This window comes from Solanum dulcamara, chromosome 7 (assembly GCF_947179165.1).
Source record: "Solanum dulcamara chromosome 7, daSolDulc1.2, whole genome shotgun sequence".
NCBI lineage: Eukaryota > Viridiplantae > Streptophyta > Magnoliopsida > Solanales > Solanaceae > Solanum > Solanum dulcamara.
In genome coordinates, this window is record NC_077243.1 from 59769215 (window position 1) to 59790636 (window position 21422).

At 36.9% G+C, this 21422-nt stretch overlaps 2 non-coding genes across 2 annotated transcripts; both read left to right on the plus strand.

Annotated features, from left to right (window-relative positions):
• The first annotated feature begins 9554 nt into the window (after positions 1-9554).
• LOC129898086 (small nucleolar RNA snoR1) lies at positions 9555-9651 on the plus strand. The gene has a single exon (XR_008769003.1). It is a non-coding gene; the product is annotated as a small nucleolar RNA snoR1 (small nucleolar RNA).
• A 143-nt stretch (positions 9652-9794) lies between these two features.
• On the plus strand, positions 9795-9927 carry LOC129898102 (small nucleolar RNA snoR77). The gene has a single exon (XR_008769018.1). It is a non-coding gene; the product is annotated as a small nucleolar RNA snoR77 (small nucleolar RNA).
• Positions 9928-21422: the final 11495 nt, after the last annotated feature.

The window sequence follows — 21422 nt, forward strand, 5'->3', positions numbered from 1 at the left end:
GCTCGGAATCTTGAGGGAAGACCTTCGATTGAGGTAAAATTTTGATTCTAGTTGTTGCAATGTACATTTTTGAAATTAATTTTTGAAGAATTTTGAGAATTTATTTCTTGGTCTATATAAACATGATATTGACGATTCAAGGGTCTAAGTTCAAGAGAATTTTGTGGAAAATCCGCTGGTAAACTCACAATCTTGTATGGAGATTTCGTGTGAGGTAAATTTACGAATCTAGCTACTGTTTTGGCTATTTTCAGATTGAAATTGTGTGGAATTTTGAAAGATTGTATCTTGATCATTTGAACTCCATTTTTAGTGATTTTTGAGGATAGATTATGCGGGTTTTCGCAAGAAACGTCATGGTGTAATTTGTTTGGATTGTGAGGGTCTAGTTTTTTCAGAATTCGCTGATTAAGAAGCTGCCATTTTCATCTTTTAGTTCGAATTTCGTGAATTTTGGTTGCATGCTCGTCCCGCGTAGTATTCCACCCCGAATTGTGTTATAGTATTTATTTGTGAGATTTGGGTGACGTTTATAACCTATTTTTGGGTTCAAATCAGGAATTCTGGATGCGGGTCTCATATTCCCCGTTTTAGACTCCGAAATTGGTTTATCCCCAAAAATTATGAAATTAGTGTCTAAACGATTGTATTGACGTTGTGCTTCTATTTTTGACAGCATGGTAGCATTTTGAGATCACTCGGAAGGGAAAGGCTCTAACACTGTGATTTGGAGCTTGCGTATTCAGCCTACACGTAGGCTACGATTTTTATTTCTTTAGATTGAGATGTAATGTGTGAAAGCATGTTGAAATAGTTTAAATTTGGGTTGAAAAAATTAATTGTATATCTTAGGTGTTAGAAATCATGCTTTAGACTTGTTATCAGGTTTTTGGGTATCTAGAAGCATGTGTATCTTGTCGTTATTCGTCGGTATTATTACAAGAGTTGAATGAGCATGTTGTTGATATTGTGGAGTATGTTGGCCTTAATATAGGTTGTAACCCTACTTTAGTTTCTCCGGCGTCGCTCCGGCGAACTTAGATCCTTGTAGAATGGTGTAGCGGGCTAGTGCATTGTAGTTGCCCTTAGTTAGGCGATACCCTTGCTCTTAATAACATCCTCATCCATAACTCGGTATAACCATGACTTCGATATGCATCGGCAATACTAGATTTTGTGACCATTTGGCTCTGGCTCCGACTTAAGTTTTGACGGCATATCAGTTGACATATTGGGGAGGAGATTATCGGTATTGTTATAGTCTAGTTGGGAAGAAGAATATTTGGCAATATGGATAAGTTATTTGTGAGCATTCGGGTACCCAGTCTCGACCTCTGTTCTGAATTATTGGAGAGCATCCGGGTACCCAGCCTCAACCTCTACTGGTTTGCTAGTATGACAAGTATTCGGATACCCATTCCTGGCCTCGATCATACCGATGCGTTATGGCGAGCATTCGGGTACCCCATCTCGTCCTCGACCGCGCCAATGTATTATGGCGAGTATTCGGGTACCCAATCCGGGCCTTGGCCATATTGGACATTCGGGCGAGCATCTGGGTCCCAGTCCCAGCTCGACCCCTAAGGCACCCTTAGTTTGTTGACTCTTGGAGATTCTGGCCTTGGAAATGATACCGTTTTTCGGTTCCTAAACTCACATATTCGTGGTTCCTAGCCTTGGTAGTTGTAGCTATTTTGTGTACTCGGCGGGCTTATGGGGGTTCGTCCGGATTTTCATTTAACTTGGGCACGAGTATCCCTGATGGGCTTATGGGGGCCCAGTTGGGTATAGTTAGCTGTAGCTCTCGTAGATAGTATTCTTTTCACTTTAGATGCTTATGTTGATTACTATTTAGGCTTATTCCTCTTTTTCATATTATTTTTACCTTTTCTGCTCAGTCATCCTATGATGCCTACTGGGTACCTGTTGTCTTAGTACTTATACTATACTCTGCATCTACTTTCGTGATGCAGAACCGATCACCAGCTATCGCCGTGGATAGATCGGGCCTATTGTAGTCAGCTTCGGAGACTAAGGTGAGCACTTGACATTTTTGGATCATTTCTATCTTCTTCAGTATGGATGACCCATCTTTTTTCTTTCGAGATTAGTCAGTTGTTGTATATATTTTTGGTCCATTTTTGGGGCTTGTACTTGTCTTTTATTTTGTAACAGCTCTGTACTTGTGACTTCCAGGTTCTTGGAGGGATCTTTAGTTGTTTATATCATGTTTTGGTTTCCTTCCGCTTATTCTTTCTGCTTATCTTTATAATTCGCCACTCTTGTTTAGCTTCTTCTGCTCTCAAACCTATTACTTGAAGTTCCGGGCTGACGAGTTAGCTTACCTACTGGTGGGTTATAATAGGTGTCATCATGACCTAAGGAATCGGGTCGTGACAGTTTTTTTATCCTTTGATTGTTATGTGTATTACTTGCTTTATAACATGAATGTTCATTTCTCACATGCGTATAGGGACAAATAAGTGGCAACAAAAAGAATTAAAGGATCGCTTCTTCTTAACTTTCATCTTCTTTTTTGAGGCGAATATGTAGATTATTAGATGACTAGCCGAAGAAAATAAATAATATATTCTTAGAGAAAGAAGTGAAAGTCCAAAAATAAAAAGAACAATATTTATCAAAATGTTCAGAGGATGCAAATAATCAAAGGTAAACTAGATAATCCTTAAAAAAAGAATTAATGGATCTCTTCTTCTTCAAATGTATAATGTTAGTTGTTGAATTATTTTCATTCTTCTTAACTTCATCTTCATTTTTTGGGCGAATATGCAGATTATTAGATAGCTAGCAGAAGAACATTGAAATATATTTTCAGAGAAAGAAGTGAAATTCCAAGAAGAAGAAGAAGAACAATATTTATCAAAATGTCCGGAGAATGTAAATAATTAAAGGTAAAATAGACAATGCATTAAAAAAGAATTAATGGATCACTTCTTCTTCAAATGTATAATGTTATTGTTGAATTATTTTTAATCTTCTTAGCTTCATCTTCATTTTTCGGGCGAATATGCAGATTATTAGATGGTTAGCCGAATAAAATTTAAATATATTCTTAGATAGAGAAGTGAAAGTCCAAGAAAAAGAAGAACAATATTTATCAAAATGTCCGGAGGATGTAAATAATCAAAAGTAAAATATACAATATATTAAAAAATTAAAATTAAAATAATACATAGTTATCTAATGTTGGATTAGAAGAGACTTTAAATAGAAAATAATAAAACTGATATATATTAATTTTGTTTTTTCACCCTTTAAATTTGAGGTCTTAAAGAACCACAAAATGCAGAATAATGTGTTGCAAATGAGAAGCTCATTTTCAATTGGTTAACGTAGGTTATTACTTACAACTTGAATTGATAAAGTAATTCTTATATACAATGTGTGTGTATATATATATATATATATACACTTCTACTAAACTACACGTTAAAAAATAACAAAAACAAAAAAGAAATAAAAAATTTCCTAACTACACATTAATTTTCCACTTGTCTCTCTCTATATATTTTAAAATAAATTTAAAGTAAATAAAACGTGCAACAGATAAGTTGGGTTATTCGATCAAGAATATGAATAGTACATATTCTTAAGTAAATATATTAATTTTGAAAAGTATTAATTTAAAATTTAAATTTAACCTTTTTAAAAATATGGTTAACTAAGAATATGTAAATTTCACTAAAAATAATGAAAAACAAAATTCAACACTAAAAATATTTTTAAGAAAGAGTATTAAAAAGGATAAAATAAAAACAAATGCAGATGTTTTCACAAAAGACATTACCATTAAGTCATTATTGTTCTTTTTGTTGTTGATCATAGGATGAAGAAATTATTATTTATCTTTAATTATGTGTTTTAGTTTTAATTTGTGATTTTGTTAATTGAGAATTTATAGGATATGAAATAACAAAAACTTATGAATATTTTTAGAAATTGGTATGTTTTATTTGAAGTGTTTGAAATTTATAAGATTTACAATATATCAATACGAACTTATTTCATAAACATATGACGTTATCTTTAAAAAAAAAGAGAATTAATTATATTAGAAAAAGATACGTGTAAAATATTTTTATGCCACTTTGTGGTGGTTAATAAAAATTTGCCAACAATTTATCCTTTATATTAGGATACCTGTTAGTCAAAGGAATAGATAAATTCAAAAAATGTAACTGATCATTTATCTACAAATCGTGTTTAAATAGAATCGCTTACTTATTTGTTCAACATATTTTGAATATTTTTTAATTTTTAATACAATGATTATATAGCTCCTAAAATTTTGATAACTGATACATATGCAACAATTATTTTTTTTAAATAATGATTTTGCATCTTCTTATTTGTTTTTTTATAGAATTATCTTTCTTCGATCCTTATCTATTTAAGTTATTAAAAGCTTTTTAGTTTTATGTTTATCATTATTATAATCCTAGGACTTTTTATTGTTATATTTTATTTTAATTTAATGATTAAACTTTCTCATATTTTTATTATTCTAACAAGCGCATATATGAACGAGGTGAAGCTCTTTATGATTTTGAATAATTTGAAAAATAACTAAATTAAATTATGCTAAAAATTATTATTGTCAAATTTAAACAATGAGCTAAGCTTATAGAATTAATGTTAGGAAACTTAAAAATTCACTGAACACTTATAATACATATTACAGAGAACTATTTATAAAACATATATAATACAAGTTTTATAGATGGATAATACATTTATCACATACTTTAATAGACTTATAATACATTATGTCAGTTTCTTACTATACAGACATAATATATATTTTAAAACACTTATAATACATTTATATTGTATGCATAATTCACTTTTAATATAAGTGTAAATTTATCATAATATTGCTATGTATTGTTATTTATTTAAATAAATTTATCATTATTTATTTAATTGTTATTTGTTATTTGTATTTATTTATTTGTATTTCTTTGTTATCTATTCGTTATTTGTTTGTTGTTTTTCTCATAAAGCTTTTAATTTTCTATTCTTATCTAACATTTTTATGCATTTATGCTTTTACTGAGCCGAGGGTCTCCAGGAAACAGCCGTCCTATCTTGGTAGGAGTAAGGTCTGCGTACATTCTACCCTCCCCAGACCCCATGTTGTGGGATTTCACTGGGTTGTTGTTGTTGTTGTTGATAATAAATAAAAAATATCGCTAAAATTATTAATTAATAATTTTTCCATGTTACCTACGATCAAATTTGATTTTCTCAGAAGAGCAAAAAACTTTTTTCCCCAAAAGAACGCGCCTGACATGCTCTCCCTTTCGTCAACTAGGGCATCTGCCCTAGCGTTTTCCATGGCTGTTCCGGTCAATCTCGCTTGTCATCGAGCATCGAGTGCTCCTTCTGGGCCTCGTCTTGGGCTGATTAACCTAAATCCAGATTCTCAACCTCAACAATCTTCATTTGTTACTTCTTTGGGTGGTCGATTGAATGTCAACATAAGGAGGCCTGTCCGTCTGGCACCAAGACAATTTGAGTTCGTTGATGGAAGGGCAAGGGTGAGTTTCACGAAGGAGGAAGATGAACTTCTAGCAGAGAAGTGTCGTCTCACTGTGGCTGGTAAATTTTCAAGAACTCGTCCCCAAATTGACAAACTAAGGGATGAATTCAAACGTTTATTCCCAATGCGGGGTTCTTTTAAGATTGGTGTTAAGGATTGGAGGCATGTGTTCATTGACTTTACTGATGAAGATGATTTTAAGAATTTTTACGGGCGTGGGCGATCTATGCCTATTTGTGGTATGCTTATGCGAATCCAGAGTTGGACTCGTAATTTCATTGCTGAAATGGAATCCACTCTCACTCCAGTTTGGGTTACTTTGCCTGACTTGCCTTGGCACTACCATGATTGTCCTACGTTGGAAAGGATTTTAGATCCCATTGATCCTCTTATTGCCCTTGATAAGGCTACCATGGCCCGAACTAGACCTACCACTGCGATGGCCATAATTGAAATTGATTTGACTAGGCCAAGGCTTACGGAAGTGGAAGTAAATCTGGTGAGTAGTAATGGTGAGGTCCAAACATTTATTCAACCGGTAGAGTATGACCAAGTTCCAGATTTCTGTTTCTATTGCAAAATGCAGGGACACTCTGATGCAGTTTGGAGACAACAACTTCCTAAAGAAGCTCCAGTCGGGATTTCAGGGGGGAAGAAGCCTATTCATGAAGGAACAAAATCCGGAGATACCACTAGGGAATGGATTGATGGGAGTAGTAATAAAAAGAATGGTGGTGGGCAGAGGAAGAAAGCAGTTGATGTTTCACAAAGCAAGACTATCAAAGGAAGACAAAATGCTTTTTTCTGCGCTGTAGGAAGTGTCTCTCATGGACATTACTGAGAAGCCGGAAGAAAATAGCAAAGGAAACAAAGTTGCAAATGAAAGTGTTGATTCAGAGATGGTAGCATTTGGCACTGAGGGTGTGCTCGAGGTGCATGCTACCACTCAAGAGCAGGTTGCAAATGGTACAGATGGCTTAGTTGTGGACTCGGTGATGGTAGCCTTTGGCACTGAGTGTGTGTTCGAGGTGCATGCTACCACTCCTGATAGATGGCTAATGGTTCTGAGGGCATAAGTATTGATTCTGAGATAGCAGCATTTGGCACTGAGGGTGCGCTCGAGGTGTATGCTGCTATCGAGGTCATGTTGATTCCTCTAAATTGCGCGTGAAATCAAAAAGAGGAAGGAAGCCCAAAGCCACAGGGGAGAAAATTGTTGACAAAAAGAAGACAAAACGTACTAAGAGAGCTAACATTGCTGTCCCAGAAAAGGTGCTTCAACTGACAGGAAATGATCTGGTAAATGTCCCTGGTGATCAAGTAGAGAAGCTCTGTCATGAAGAAGCAGAAATTTAAAAACAAAGTGAGGCTTACAGACGCTCCTGATTTTGAGCACATTGAAAGGCCAATTGCATGGCCAAGCTTAATCTTAACAGGTGGGGAGCAAAGTTGTGGACTCAACACTTACAGATCTTTGCCGGTGCATGATGTGAGTCCTAATTTGGCCCCCAAACTGGGGTCATCCTCCAATGACCAGATAAGAGCACAGGACGATGGTAACATTGATGAAGATATGCTCCAAGAAGGGGTTCTAGTAGCGTTATCTGATGATGAGAATGCTAGAAGACCCCAGAGGGTATTGCAATTTGACTTTATTGAACTTAATCAGAATGTCCAAGTTAAGATTGCTCAATTCAATGATCTCTCTCCTAGAGGTACTCAAGCTAGTGCCGGGAATAAAAGCAGATGGCCATCTCCCAATGCTACAGAAGGATGACAACTGGACGTCCTTCGGTCCTCTGTTTAGTCATTTACCTGATGGGGTGAGACCCTTGCATATTAAACTCAATGAAGTGTGGGGAGGTGGAGAGTGGCATGAACAGGTTACAAGAATTGCATGGTCTGGGTCAATCAGGAATGTTTTAAGTATGTTTTGAGGTGCTAATTGTTCCTGAAAAAGCTGATAGAGCAATCTGGATAGCTGATAGTAAGGGCTCCTCCTCAATTTCTTCAGCATGAAATATGATGAGACAAAAGAAGGACGTTTCAGTTATTGATAAAGCCATTTGGAATAAAGCCGTACACTTTAAGATGGCCTTTATCACATGGAAAGCAGTGCATGATAAAATTCCAACTCATGAAAGGGTGGGAAGAATGGAGAAAACAGTAAGTTCTAGATGTGGTTGTTGCAATGCTTTAGTGTTGGAGAACACTGAACACTTATTTTGTTTGGGGGAATTTGCAAAGAGTATTTGGCAGGTCTTCTGTTCACCTTTTGGCATCTCCTTTAAGGACAAGCTTTTCTTACAATTGCTTCAAGAATGGTGGAATCAATGGACCTTCAACTCAATAACAACTTTCATAGCTAAAACAATTCCCCAGTTGATCACATGGGAACTATAGAGGTCAAGATATGCCAATAAGTATGGTCACGAACCCCCCTTGGTTCTTAGATCAACTTATATTGCGTCCAACAACATTTCTCTACTTATTAGACAAAAATTCGGAAAATTGAGGATGGAAATCACTTGGGATAAGATCAAAAGCATTATTGACACTCTAATGGTTCATCAGGTCTATAAATTGGTGAAATGGTTCAAGCCCCCACATTTGTTTTACAAACTAAACAGTGATGATAGTTGTATTGAGAGTATGTGTGGGGCTAGTGGAGTCATAAGGGATAGTAACGGGCATCTGATTTTTGCGTTTTCAGTGTTCCTAGGGCCTGGTACAAGTAATTGGGCTGAAGGGAGAGCAATGCTCCAAGGGCTTAAGCACTGTGCCGTTATGAATCTGAATAAAAATTATTGCCGAAGTTGATTTGATTACGTTGATTACAACAGTGACTGAAGAGACAGCAGCTCCTTGGAGACTTGTGCAAATTGTTGATATGATAAAACTGATGGTGGATGATAAAGGAGTGGTGGTCAAGCACTGTTATAGGGAAGCTAACAAGGTTGCGGACAAGTTAGCAGCCCTTAGTCATAGTTACAAGCAGAATTTGGTCTTCACGCATTTCTCAGGCATGCCGAGACAGATTTGAGGGCTTCTACAACTTGATAGGGTGGAAATGGCTTCGTTTAGAGTTAGACAAAGGAAAGCTTCTGAGATTGTCTTTGAACCCCCCTGAAGCTTTGTAATGACTGGTGTGGTCTTAGTTTCTTTCTGTTTCATAGTAATACATGCTTGTTTATCAAGCTTACAAATGTCATGGAAGAGTTTGGCATTATGTACCGTCTTTCCCAAGTGTAAATTTCTTTTACTATGAAATAAAGAAGGGTCAGTTGAAGAAAAAATAAAAGAAGCTTATATATTGATTTGTTTTCATAAGTTTTCTATTATGACATATTAAGGTTCTAACTGTTAACATTATCTCATATAAACTTTACAATATCATTTTATAATAAGTTGAATTTTGAAATTGTCAATAAAATAATATTATGATTATGTTTATTAATTGACCGCGCAACGTGCGGGTATGTATACTAAGTATCTATTAACAATAGAAGGGAAAAAATTGGATCCCTAATTTTAGGGATCTAATAACGTGAAATAAGGAGGAAAAAAGATTTTATCTCCCCTAGTTTTTCCAAGCAAAATAAATGTATAGAAAGTTTGGCTAGATAGTGCCCCTTTTTTAGGCTTAAAATTTGCTAAATACTTTTGGACTAAAAACTGTCAATTTTATACTAGACTTGTACCTATGTGTCAATTCTTAAAGGGTTTGTGGGCTAACATTTGAAGCCATCAGGCTCATTCAAAATCTATAAGTACAGCATTAAGAATGAACTAACAAAATACCAAATCCTAATTGGCTGCAGGATTATGTCTCAACAACTTAGCCACCACTTTTTTCTCCTTCTGCATTCAAATCCAAATTTCCTCTGGATTTTGGAAATAGGAGTTCTATATTTTATTTTGATATGCTATAGGTGTAAAAGTGTTTTTTTTTTTTAGTTTTTTGTTTGTTATTTGTTGATTAATCGTTAGAGGCAAAGATGATAATGCTTCTTTATTTCTGACACCTCTTGTATGAGAAGAACCTTCAAAAAGTTCTTCCTTGAGCACATTAAGCAACCCTCTAAGCCCTTCACAAAGTAGATCTCTATTTTTTTGGTCTTTTTTTCTTCTCAATTTCAAATCGCAAAATATATTATTTTCTTATTAAATTTACCCTTCTAAGTTGTTTTCTTTATTGCTTTGCATTTTTTCATGTTGTGAGCAGAAATGCAGGCAGCCCCCTTTTCTCTACTTGGTGGAAAGGGAGGTGTTAATCTGCTCGTAAATTAAATTCGCTTGTGTTCTTCAGATTTGCTGAGATATATTAATATCTTTGAAGCTGGTCTAGTAAGCCTAAGCACAATTTTTGTAATTGATTTTACAATCGAATTATATTTCAGATTAGTAATACATGGATTTAATATAATTGATTTGTTCATTGCATTATTATTTCTGTTTGATGTTCGATTTTGAAGTACTACTCATTTTTCAATTTAAGTGATTAATAATTTAAGAAAAATAGTTAGGTTATATACAACAATACTGTGTTTTGATTTGTTATAATATATTAGTTACCATTTTTTCTATGATTAAAAGTAAATACAACTCTATCCCTACTATTATATTGTGATCTCCTTAAACTACAAGGAAAAATGAATTTGAAATTGGTTGCTTAAAATAATTTATGAATATTTATGTAGCTTTTATTAACGAGAAAACTAATTATTATTTTTTGAAGTTAAGAACGTGTCACGAGCCGATTTCTCGAATCATGAAATCCACCAGTAGGTAAGCCAACTCATGAACCGGAACAACAAGTAATCGGTATAAGGGTAGAAACTAATCAAGAGTAAGCAATTTAAAGAATTACAGGATAATAAAGCGGAAACAAGTCAATATATAAATACAAATGATCCCTCCCAGAACCTAGAAGTCACAAGTACAGAACTATCTAACTAAAAGAGTACAAGTCCCAAAAAGTGGATCACAGAAACAAAACTTGTCTCAAAAAGTAAAAGACTAGTCAAATATATAGAGATGGAGACAGGAACAGTACAAAACGCCAAATGCTTACCCCCGTCTCCGGATCAAACTGTCACAAGCTTGGAATCAATGCTGGTCACTTGTGCTCGGACCTACATCATGAAAAACAGATACAGAGTGTAGTATGACCGCCAAAACAAAAGGTACCCAGTAGGCATCATAGGCCGACTGAGCTTGAAAAGTAAAAGCAATATGAATACAAGGAATAAAACATACAGAGGTCAAGAGAGAAAGTCTAAAGTAAAGTAACGGAATGCACACGACTGTAGAAAGATCCTAAATAAAGTAATCTACAAGCTAACTACACCTAACTAGACCCTATAAGCATAAAAGGTACACTCGTGCGCAAGTTTAAATAAAAGCCCCAACGGAGCCCCACAAACCCGAAGACTATACAAAATAGCGATAACCACAGAGAATTGAATCTAAGAACCCATGACCAGAGAATATAGAACAAGAACCTCAAACCAAACCAGTAAATTCAGACAGTATGGAGGCTAGATCTCTAACCGGATGCTCATTAGGAGTACTCAAGTAACCAACCAGAAGTATCAACGTACCGAGGTCGGATCTCTAACCGGATGCTCACTAGAAGTATCCGAGTAACCAATCTCAAGTATCAATGTAACTGAGGCCGAACCTTTAACTGGATGCTCACCAGAAGTATCCGGGGGTCGAGGTCAAAGCTTAAATCCAGATGCTTGCCAAAATTGCTAATATAACCACTGGAAGTACCCCTGTCGGTCCATAACCATAAATCTTCATGGATCGCCGTCCACGCTTAACCAATCACTTAAACCATTTGAGTTGAACCCAAAATCAATCTCGAATCATAGAAAGGAACTCGGTGCCTTCGACATAACTTGTGTAGCCACAAAACTGAAGAAATAAGGACAAACTATCGTGGGAGAAAGAGTATCGCTTAGATAAGGCTTAACTATCATAATCAAGTCTTCTACACCAGTGTAATAGGATCTAAGCTTATTGAAGTTACGTCGGGAAAAATTATGGCCTACTGGGTCCGAATCATGCATTTCTAAGGCAAGCATTAGTCAAACATAAACTAAGGCCAAACATGCTCCAAATAGACAAGAAACCATATATTCAAATATACCACAAGGCAAGGATGATCAAATAATGGAAACTAACTGTTGCTACCAAAGCACACGCAAGTGTACGCGATTGTACAAGTAATAAAATGACTCTTTTTGGGAGCTGGATGTCGAACCCACAAGGACTTGTCAATTAACTTTTTTACTAAATTATATTAGATCTAATTATTTATTTAAGTAATCTAAAAATGCTATTAATATTTTTATACTAAAAATTGCAAGAATTAAATATGAATAAAATTATTAACCTACAATGATTGGGGAATTTCTAGGGATGTAGCGTACTCAGAATTCATGCTTCACATCTCTTTCATGGATTTCAGAAAATTATCAAATTAATAATTTATAAGGTTGATATTACAATCATGGTCTTTTGACCTCTAATTGTCTACCTTTGTTGATAGCCTAACTATATAGTTGAGCGGGGATAGGCGTGAACCAACAAAAATGCATTAACGTTATCATCCTGTTTAGTAACCAAACATGGTGTATAAATATGTGTCATGGGCATCCTATACACAAATCATCCTAGTTAACCCTCGAACAAACATGTTCCCTACATTCTGTTTTATATCTCCTATCCGTCTTTCGAGTTCAAGTTAGACAACAAATACATCCTAATGTTGGCCAGACATTAAAATAGTAAAAATAGAATGTAAGAGTAATTTATACGATAACCAACTTCATCTATAAAATTAATATTCAACAATCATTCGTAGCCGCAACTCCAGAACAAAGGTCGTTAGTTATTAATGTCTGAAAGAAGAAGAAGAAGAAAAGAACCCTAGGTCAAAAATTAATTTCCCTAAAAACTGATTTTATGAAATATTTATAGGTGTAATAAAAACCCCCAAATAAAATAAGTGAGTCCAAAACTAATTGGAAAAGCCAAAATCCAAAAAAATTGGGTTCCTCGTGCGTGAAACAGTGCAGCCACAATTCTTGTTGTTGTTCCCTTTGATGACTGCCATGTGGCAAGTCCTTTACAATTCTTAATTTGCATTCTGCGCATATATATAAATAATATATATTATTATATTCAATTTAATTCACTAAGTTGTCTGCTTGATTTTCTTTTTTAATCCTTTATATTTAATTGTTTTGTCTCCAAATTTCTTTAGTTTCTCGTCAGATTAATCCTACAAATAAAATACATTATTTAACACAATTCACAAAATTTATGATCAAAAAAGAAAAATAAAAATACTAAATCTGAGGCAAATAATATTTAAAAATATGTATTTTTGACCTCACATCACCAGCCCACACTTAAATTTTCACTTGTCCTCGAGCAAACATTAAAGCTCATCTAAAAATATCAAACTAGAAATGCCACCACTTTGGTTGATACAAACAATTAGGTCATGCACTAATATTTCAAAGCATCTAGTACAATTCTCAATCATTATGCAAGATATACAATAAAACAACAAACTTCTAACCTCCTAGCCTCAATGAATGAATCTAACTTATCAAATTTAAGCTTGTTCACCTACTCCATCAAAGAAAGCTAATAAAATCACCTATCTATCATGAAACAAGTGCCCTCACAAGAAGAAATGGTCCACACACTCAATTTAAGAATTGAATATAAATTAAGGACTTAGGATTAAAGAAAAACTCTCACACTTACAAAAGAATTCACATATATGCATAAAGAACCATAGGCTATATGCATAAAGAACCATAGGCTTGCCTATTATATACATCTCCACTAATTAAGCATGCTCGAATAGAATCAAATAGGACTTTAACAGGCTGTAAGGTAGGCTCGGGGGACGGGTAGGAAACTATATAATAGTGACTTATATTTCCTCAAGCACTTTGCACTTTTAGACTTTATCACCCATTATTTTCTTCTTTTTATCTTTTTCAGCACACTCTTCAATAATTATTTCACTAGTAATTTTATCTCATCAAGAACATTTCAATTTTTTTTCAATCAATATTTCTCTTCTTTTTTTCATGACACATTCTTTCAAAGAGGATTTTTTTATCACTTTTTAACTATCATTGATTAACTTTTACACTCAAGTATCCCCTTTCTTCATATTTAACAATTATAAAATGTCCATGCTACAGTGCTAAGGAAAGCAAGGTTGTAATGACCCTCAAGGTCATTTTCATATTTCTCTGATATTTTCAGTATTTAGATCTTTCCTGTAGCGGCTTCAAGTCATTTATACTTACTAGCATTGACAATTCGATCGCTTGGTCGTTCATTTAGGTTTTATGCCCAATTCCCTATTCTGGAGCTTTTGTAGTTTGAACAGTTGACTTTGGTGAAAAATCTAGAAAAACGACCTTAGAATGGAATTTTGATGGTTTCATCAGCTCTGGAATGATTAAATAAGGCTAGTACCATGGTCAGCATGAGTATCAAGGCAATTGGTGTGAGTTTGAGGCTATTTGACACTTTAGCCTTTGAAATTTGATCTAAGGTTGACTTTGGTCAATATTCTTAGAAAATATGCTTGGATTGAAATTTAGTCAGCGTGGTTAGCTCCGAAATTTCGAGTTTGATCTAGAACTACCTTTTGTTCGTGTCCCGAGGCTTCTAGTCTCATTTCGAGCCTCCTTGTAGAATTAGCAAAAATAGTGTATAGGTGTGGGATCTACTTTTTATTGAGATGACCTCGGATAGAAATTTTGACTGCGCTATTGAGTCCAGAATATTGAATTTAGTTGGGTAGCATAGTCCATCTATGCACATAGAATTCCGAACAAATCCCAAGCACCCCAATGGAGCTTGTTCAAAGCTCAAGTTTGAGCTGGTGCATCACTTGCTGGTACAACCATTGCTCAATGCGTTCGCGAGGTTTATGGTCACGATCACGATGCACTGGCTCAGTAGCCTTCATGATCACGAGGCCAAAGTCTATGATCATGATGCGCAGGCTCAGTGACCTTTGCGATCGCGAGGCCAAAGGCCATGTTCGCGATGCTTTATTGTCTTGTCTTTTAATTAAAGACCAGACGCGAACCAACCCTGACTCCTTTTTTCAATTTTTGATTTTAGGAGCTAGAGAGCTCTATTTTTGCGATTCCAAGTCTAGTGGGTTTGTGTTGATCGTAGCTACATGTAGGCATATTTGGGGAATCGTGAAGATCATTGGTTTGAGGTAATTTCTTGCCCAAAGGGGCTGCAAAAGCTTAGTTTGGGCCTTAATGGAGTTTTTAAGTGTTGGGCTGATTTAGGTCATTTTGAGCATCCATTTGTGCCCCATTTTGGGTTACAAACTCAATAATGCGTGTAGACCATTTTTTACGGAGTCATTTTTAGGATTCCCATTGCGGGTCCCACAACTTCGATTTAGACCTAATTTTTGGTCCATCACAAAAAAATATGATTTTATTGTCAAAATGTTCGTATTGATGAGGTGATCAATATTTTGATAGTTTGGAGGCATTTGGAGTTATTTTTGGAGAGAAAAGCTATCAATAAGTGAACTTGGAGCGCGCGTGTTCGACTTCGAAGTAGGCTACAATCTCGTATTATTTGATTGAGCTTCAATAGGTATAGTTTAGTATAATTTTCTTGTGTTTTGAATTGTATGTGATGGGTTAGGCTTGACTGCTAAAATATTGTCTCGTTGTCCCAGTATGATCCTTAGGCTAGTTCGCCTTTATGAGATTTCCCATCTTGTTGGTAAGATTGTGGATTATGCCTTAGTATGGCTTGATTAACCTATTTTAGGTGATTTGTGCCTTTGATTTGAGTTGTGGTTTGACCCTTAGTTGTTGTAGCCATTGTTGGCGGGAGTTTATGATACTTAGTGTTCTTCATTATAGAAGTACTTACGTTAGAGCTTTCGTGTAGTGATTTCCACCCGGTTAGGCATGTGAATTACTATTGGATTCTATTGTAACACCCCTCGAAAATTTTCCCTAAGATTCGGGCCTTTCTTATACACGTGTAAGGTCGAACTCAAGTATTGTGAAGCAATTGCACGAGTAAGATGAGTCTTTGAGAAATTGAGCAGCGTTAGAGGTGATGTGGGGTAATGAAGGACCCCTAGGACCAAGCTAAGTCCAAAAGATTCATCGTGGCTAAGTTTTAGGATGAGTCCGTATATGGGGTCGACTTCCAACGACCCTATCTTTTGAAAGACGACAATCTAGGTGGCCCACGACCCACCGAATTAAATATCGTCAAGCCTTCTTTCCAACGCCACCAAGAATGTACATTTTGGAATTTGGAGTCAAAAGATACGACGATCCTAAGATGAACTAGCACAACAGAGTTTTTCAGGCCTGGGTTGCAATTGCTAGAAAATTGGGCTTGGTGCCGCAATAGCGCGACGCGCCACTATCGCGCCGGAACATGCCTCAGTAGTTTGGGCTCTGGCGCGGCGTGCCACTAAAAGTTGTGCAGAGTTTTTCAAGCCAAATTTCCAGGACCCAGGAGCAATGGCCTTGGCGCTGTAAGGGCGCGACGCGCCACTATCGCGCCAAGAATATGCCTCAGTAGTTTGGTCCTTGGTGCGGCACGCCACTACGAGGTGTGCAGGTTTTTAGGCGAAATCAGCCTGGCGCTGCAATGGCGCGATGATCCACTATCGCGCCAGGAGCATTTTAGCCTATTTTCAGAACTTTTGAGGAGGGGCAATTTGGGAACTTACCCAAATTATATATGTATTACCCTTGGTCTTTTGGGAACACATTTTTACAGCCTCACTCTCTCTCTAAAAGCCCTAGGAGCTTCTCTCTCTCTCTTCTTCTTCTTCCCCATTCCCAACAAGAAGAGTTCCAAGAGCTTCAAGATTTGAGTTCTCCATTGAAGACCCAACATCAAGGTTTTCTTCAAGTCTTATCTAAGGTATGTAAGACTATCAAAAACATGGGTTGATTCCACCCATGTGCCCTACTCTTGCTTTGAGGTTTCTTGGTATGGTTTATATTTGTATGAACTTTGTCCCCTATTTATTTGACTCTATATGTGTTGATGTTGTTGAGCCAAGAAGTTCCTAAAATGAGCCCTTATGTGAGTATGAGTTGACGAAGATGAGTTGTTAAATATTTTTATTGATCTTCTTAACTATGTGAATTATGATAAAAGATGTTATTTTCTTAAGAAGTGTTGCCTATTTTAAAGTGTGATTTAAAGTCTTGAAGTTGTGATGAGTCTCAAGGATTTCTCAAATGTATGGAGTAAATAATTGGTTATGTCTATATGTTGCTATAAATGTGCTTTTAAATTTCCTTTGAAGGATATGATTGAGATTGATCGGATAGTATGATTGAGAGAGATTTGAGCGTGATAGAGTTGATGAGTTGATAAGGTTGTAATGAGACTTGTCGATATGATTTGATTGAGTTGATTAGATGGAGTTTTATGAGCATTAAGTCTTGGAAGGAGTATCGAGCACCGAATTTGGCAAGAGTATAGTCCATACTCGAACCCAATAACTACGTCGCCAAACGTAGGAGGGGATTGAACCGTTAAAGTCGGATGCTTCCCCAAGATGTTTGTCCTGACATTATAGGACTTGGTTGGATTGGATCCATGATTGGTTGATTCGTTCATACCCTGGCAAAGTATGAATGGACGCGACAACAACGTCGGTTTGTTGTACTTTCACTGGCTCATAAGTGATGGTTGTCGGGTAAGAGAAACTCCCAAATAGTCCTTGCTAGTATTCTGAGTTAGATTGAGTTGAATTGTATGTGATTGGTCCCGTCTAAATCATATTCTTGTTTAGACTTAGGACATGTGAATGAGTTGTTATCCCTTTTGAGTTGAGATTCCGAGTTGACTGATTCTTTCTTGATGTTCGTTGTATTCGGCCATTTTACATACTTGTACATTCCATGTACTAACGCCAGTTGGCCTGCATCTTTTCATGATGTAGAGACAGGTACCAGAGATCATCAACCAGCGCACCGTTGATTATCTACGCATTTCCAGCTACGTGGTGAGTCCTCCTAGCTTCCGGAGGATCTTGAGCTCCCTGTATAGCTTCATGTTGTCCCCTTTATTTTGATTGTTGGTATCCATGGACTTGTCATTGGCACCTTTTAGACTTTGATAGAGGCTTCATAGACTGGAGTGTGGGGAGGTTGAACGGTTATTTTGAGGAGTCTTATTATATTTGTTTGTCGAGTTGATGAATGTTTGGCCTTCAGCCCCTATATTGTGAATAGTATTTCATTAACTGAGTTTCCGCTAAGAGAATGTGATTGAATGAATGTGTGACTGGACCAGGTGGTTCGCTCGGAGGTCAGAAATGGCCTTTGGGTGCCGGTCACGTCTAGGATACCCTCCCGGGACGTGACAAATATGGTATCAGAGCCCAGAGTTCAAGTGTCCTAAGGAGTCTATGAAGCCGTGTCTAGTAGAATCTTGCTTATGGGTGTGTTGTGCACCACACTTATAAGCAGGAGGCTATAGGACATTAGGGATTATTTCACTTCTTTCATACTCTGGAATTCATTCGATAGAGTTAAACTCTATAAAACTTCCCTTCTAACTTGTGCTTTTATACATTATAGATAATGCCTCCAAAACGTACTGCCAGCCAGAGAAATGCCAAAAATACAGGGATGCCTCAGTCTGAGGTACGCCCGGTAAGGGCTAGAGGCCGACCTGCGAGGTATGCAGAGGCGTAGAGATTTCTGACCCATTCTAAATTGATTTTGCTATTTATCTCTGGTTACTGCAATAGAGCCGATCTTGATGATCGATATATAGGGGCATTTTTGAGCCCCTCATGGCGATCCCATAGAGGCACATGGGTCCTACTTCCTAGCTGGGACTGGAAGTAGGTTTATATATCTTGGTATGAAGCATTTGGCGCAGATGGTACTATTGCTTTTACTGTATTAATCTCATTCATTTATGCATTGCCTATCACTAGTACAACTGTTTGTACATATCGGTAGTATGGGATGCCGTACGGTTTTACCTGTTTGTGAGTGAACTTCCTGGGCACATAGGGCTCAAGAGGTATTGACCTACTATTTGTGAACTTAGGGTGGTATAAAGGGTGGTCTTTGTTTGAAGGTAGTTACTGCCCTTGTTCTTATCTATCTATATTTTTGTGATACGATCCTTTAGGCCTTATGTGATATTTGTTTTAGTTTTTTTAGTAGGGTGTCAATTAGTTGTTCCCTCTTTCGTAGTATGTCTTCGTGCTTAGGTCTTGGGCTGGCACCTCAGGTACGTCCTTACTTGTCTTCCATTCTCCCTTTTCTTATATTTGATGTTCTTTATTGCAGGTTTCCGCATTATTTCTGTTAGTTACTTGTGATATATACTCATTGCTTACATGCTCTTAATACTTTCTTTATCTTTGGAGCTCAATCCTCCGACGCCTACAGAGTGCCACTTGTTAGTACTCATACTATATTTTTGCACCCTGCAGATCATAGTACGAGTTTTCACTACTAATTTGGACATCGTGCAGAGCAACTCTTGCATTTTGGAGACCTAGTTGAGCTCTTGACATTCAGAGTTGCCTACCTTATTCTATGATGAACTTCGACTAGTCTTTATTTTGTATTTGGACACACTCTGTACTGTTATTATTATGATGGTATCTGTATCAGCCTTGTACTTCCTTATTAAGTTTAGTAGCTCGACTACCGACTAATACCAGGTCTTGGGGGTCATCTTTTTGTACTGTTATTCTTCTTCTTTCCATATTATTGTTATTATTATTATTTGGTCCTTTCCTTGTGCTTGTGATGATCGGTTGCCTATGGTTTCAGACTATGGAGTTAGGCTTACCTACTAGTGGGTTGATATTAGGTACCATCATGACCTCAGAAATTAGGTCATGACAGAGTTTCAAAGCTTAGGTTCGCCAGTATCGTCAGTATAAGAAAAAGTGCCTAGTAGAGTCTCGAGGATTGGTGCATAGACATTTGTATCCTATCATCGGAAGGCTATAGGGCATTTTAAGAAAATTCTATTATTGATTCCTTATCGTATGAAACTTTCTTGATCAAACTCTAAATACTTTCTTGGAAATTCATTCCTCCTTAGATGAATGGTACGAACTTTCAGAACGGTATGTCTAGAGCATCAATACACACTAGTCAGGCTTCAACAGTATATAGGACCACCTCGGTTCCTTTGGGTCCAGCATTTGAGATTTAGTGTCTCAATGGGCATACACCATATGCAGGAGTAGTTTTGGGTGCATCGAGCGGTTCTCATCCTAGAGTTGGATATGTTGGTCCTCAACAAGGTTCTTCGCCAATTTTTGAGTATAGGATTAAGTTTCTGGAGTGGGCCAGATAGACTTTCCTCTTATTTCCTACCGAGTGAGAGTTTATTTAGGGGTTTATTGATGGATTGATTTTTCCGCTCCACCTAGCATCACATACTTGATAGCTATTGGGTCTACTTTTCCCCAGGTGGTCAGTTATGCAAGGTGTATGGAGCATGAATATATGGAGACATACAAAGGTGGAGATAGGAGGTCCCGCCATCAGCATAGTAGAGGCAACATCCCGCTCTGAGGTAGGCATCATCCTAGTGAGGGTCAGCTTAACTCTAGATCTACCAGACCCATGGAGGGAGAAACTCAGGTTCCAGGTAGTCTTATGATAAGTTATGGTACCCACGGTGGACAAAGTTTACGACAAACTTCTCAGGGTTTGCCATTTGGGCATTCAGGTTTTAGGGCTCATACTAATTCAACTGGTTTATCTCAATGGGTTGTGTTTGGTAGAAGGTGCTATATATATAGTGATTTTGGGCATCCGGCTAAGGAGTATCCTACAGTCACATATTGTAGGCGTCAGGCTCGGTAGGATCGGGTTCATAGGGCTCAAAGACAGTCAGTTAGGGGTAGTACCTCGAGTGTTAAAGTTAGTGGTATGGATGTTCAGTTCGAGGTTAGGCGTATTCCATCCCATGCTTCTGCAGGTCTGACAAAGAACGAGGATCCAGGTATCAATTGGACTTGCCTAAATTTTGTTTCTAAGACCTTCCTTTCTTGTAATGCTTGGGTGTTGGGGTCTTCGTACCCATCGATAATTACGGGGCTTGTTAGATTCATCTTGTGATTCTGGTGATTTCCTTACTTGGATTGATGTAGGCATGCTTACTTGTCTTCATTACTTGGCTATTGGTTGTTGTGACAGCTTTACTTGAAACTATGTGTATGTGTTTATCTTTCCTAAGTGATTTCTTTTAGTAGTGGATCATATTGGTGTTACTATATGTGGCAGTAGAGGTAGAGTTATACATTAGGGATGTTGAGCTTAGTTGTTTACCCTAGTAGAGTCATGTTTAGTTACTTTAGAGTTTTTGGGTTGATCCTTTCCTCTTCCTAGATTACTCCTCCTAGTGTGCTTAGCTGGTGTGAGGTTGCTATCGAAAAAAAGGTTTGTTAGTAGTTGTGGCCCTTGTAGTCTATTGTAGACCTCGTTAGTAATTCTTTCTTTGTTCAATTTCATGTTCTTAGCTCCTAAGGTTAACGTTTGCCCTTCGAATTGGCTGGGTTATCTCTTTATAGTAAGTTTGGTGGTTAAGTATCAGTTCAGCTAGTTGTGTGATGTGGCATCAGATGGCTATATTTGAGTTGTGAAGGTCAAAAATGGAATCGTCTTTGTTTATTCTGAGTATGGTGATGTTTTAGCTTGAAGTACCATGTAAAGAAGGTTCTATTGGATTCATGGAAATAGTGTCCTTCTTATGCTTGTGACCAACCAACAGTTAGCGGGAATGAATAATTATGGAGTGAGAACATTCA